The sequence below is a fragment of the Zophobas morio genome, unplaced genomic scaffold, assembly GCF_036711695.1.
Source record: "Zophobas morio isolate AGI-343-1 ecotype UQ-CSIRO unplaced genomic scaffold, CSIRO_AGI_Zmor_V1 ptg000046l, whole genome shotgun sequence".
Classification (NCBI taxonomy): Eukaryota; Metazoa; Arthropoda; class Insecta; order Coleoptera; family Tenebrionidae; genus Zophobas; species Zophobas morio.
Window position 1 is genome coordinate 6,630,918 of NW_026972151.1, and position 3,182 is coordinate 6,634,099.

Below are 3,182 nucleotides of genomic sequence, written 5' to 3' on the forward strand. Positions count from 1 at the left end.
ATGATTTTATAGATTATTTTACCAATGCTCCGGGAAACATTGTAAAAGACTTGCCTCAATCAAATTTTGATCCTTGTAATTATATGGCAGTTGTTAATACTTCTCAGTTTAAGTTCAATGAAATAACATTTAATGATCTCAGACAAATTAATAATTAATACATTGTTCAAGAACAGACGTGTTTAACATGGCTGAGTCTTGCTCCAAGTGTAAAAAGAAGTGCAATGAATCTGAAAAAGTGCAGTGTGATTTATGTCATTTGTCAATACATTACGAGTGTGCTGGTATCTCAAGAAATGAAAAAAACGTCCTAGCTCTTAAAAACAAAAAAATCCACTTCTTCTGCGATGGATGTGACATCATCACAATCGTTAGGACATTAAAAAGTGAAATGGCCACACTAAGGGAGGAAATAAACACACTAAAAAATGAGCTGCAGCATCAGAAAGAAAATAACAGTCCGCAAGGTGAACATGTAGGCGTAGATATTCGATATGAGAATGGAGAAAAACTCATTGAAGAACTTCAGGACCGTCACCAACGTTCTTATAATTTGATTGTCTTTAACATTGCGGAATCGACTGGGGATACTGAACAGGATAAAGAGCAAGATGACTTGAATAAAGTCAAAAATATCATCGCATCTACAGGTATTACTGACCCATCTAACTTCGAATGTTATCGTTTGGGAAAGTTTAATGAACATAAAGTTCGACCTTTAAAGTTAATTTTCTCATCTCAAAAGGATCCTCAACGCATACTTAACAAATACAGGCCTACCAATAATGTTTACATTAACCACGATCTTACTATCCGTCAAAGAAATATAAGTTATAATGTTAGACAGGAGTTTCGCATGAGAAAAGCTAACGGCGAAGAAGATATATTATTAAAGTACCGGGGTGGGATTCCGTCTATTGTGAAGAAACAAATAAAAAACTAAAGTCAACCCAACAAATTAATAATTTAACATATAATTTAACAGCATTTTATCAAAACACGCGTGGCCTAAATACAAAAATTAACGAATTTTATACTAATCTACTAGCCAGTGAATGGGATGTTATCTTATTGACTGAAACTTGGCTCAAACCTCATGTTATGTCGACTGAACTCTTTGGAAATTATTATAATGTCTATAGATCAGATCGTCCAGTTAAGACAGGTGGAGGAGTACTTATAGCCGTAGACACTAGGTTTCCAAGCGGAAAAATTGATCTAGATTGCCCTATTGATGAAATTGAAGTAATAGCAGTTAAAGTATCATTTTGTAATAAGAATGTTAAGTTCGTTAACATGTACATTCCACCATCTCAAAGTGAATTAATATATGAACAACTTTTTGAGTATCTTGAACAAACGCTGGTGCCATCTGAAGCAACAGTCATTGCAGGTGATTTCAATATTAGTGAACTTCAGAGTTACTATGTTTCCAATAAAATGTCGTTGTTGTGCTCGTCCTTCATTAACTTTCTCAACTACAACTCATTACATCAACAAAATCAGATTTTAAACGTTAATGGCAGAATTTTGGATGTAATAAATGTATCTAATGATATCAGTTGTGTAGTTAGCAGTAGTGAGTATCCACTGGTCCTAGAAGATCGGCAACATCCCAGCCTCGTGGTTGAACTAAGTTGGTCAATAGATAGTTCTAAAAAATTTGGAAGCCATATTGAAACGAATGTTAGATACAATTTTCGGAAAGCTAATTATCAGGAACTGTACGGAGCTCTTTGTTTGATGGATTGGAATGACTTGGAACAAATAAAGGATGTTGACAGAGCAACTGATTTCTTTTATAATAGATTATATACGCTTCTAGACTATTATGTCCCCAAATGTCCTATCTCATACTCTCATTACCCTATATGGTTTACAAAGGACATTCGATTTTATATCAAAGAAAAAAATCGGTACATAAAGCTACATAAAAAATTTAAATTTGAAATGTACCGGGACAAAATTAAAATGTATCGTCGAATAATAAGAAAACGTACCCGTGAAGAGTATTATAAATTTCAAATAAATGCCGAAAACGCTGTCAAAGAAGATTCTCGTAAATTATGGGCCTATATAAATAACAAAAGAAACACTAGTCGAATTCCTGCAAATATGGTTTACATGAATAAGTCGCTAACATCGCCCCAAGAAATTGTGGACATGTTCGCCCAACACTTTAGTAGTGTTTATAAACCAAATAATGATAGTGGCTGTGATAGTGCAAGTAATACATCAAATGGCGATAAATGTGCACCAATAATTACAAGGTGTGATACCACCAATTGTGATGTTTATGCAAATGTGATGCATACCTTTTGTGTAAGTTCCAATGATATTACCAAAGCTGGAAAAAAACTGAAGAATTCATTCACCATGGGCCCTGACAATATACCAGCTTTTCTTGTGCGGGACTGCTTACCATGTATTGTTGCACCGCTTTTACATATTTTTAATCTTATTATTACAAATGCGCACTTTCCAAAGAGATGGAAACTTTCCAAAATTTGCCCTGTGCATAAATCAGGCTCGCATAATGACATTGTTAATTACAGACCAATTAGCTTACTATCGAATTTCTCAAAGATGTTTGAATCTATATTATCGAATCATATTTATAGTCATGTATCTAATTTAATTGTTGTAGAACAACATGGTTTTTACAAAGGTCGGTCTACTATTACAAACCTATGTGACTTTACACAATTTGTCTCGGATGCATTGAACAGCAAGCAGCAAGTAGATGTAGTGTATACAGACCTGACTAAGGCTTTTGATCGAGTCAGTCATACCATTTTAATTACTAAGCTCGAAAAATTTGGACTATGTAATAATCTTGTTCACTTAGTGTATTCGATTCTTAGTCATAGGTTTCAATATGTTGAGTACCAAGGATATAAATCAATACAGTTCGGGACTCATTCAGGTGTTACGCAAGGATCAAATTTAGGTCCGATATTATTTTTAATTTTTATTAATGACCTTGTTAAGCATTTACATTGTAAACCCCTTCTATATGCTGATGATCTAAAGATCATCAAAGTTATTGCTAACGATAATGATTGTAAATCACTGCAAAGTGACATAGATATAGTGGTTAGTTGGTGCATTAATAACGGCTTAGAAATAAATCGAAAAAAATGTAAAGTCATGACTTTTAGTAAAAAAATAAAAAATATAGT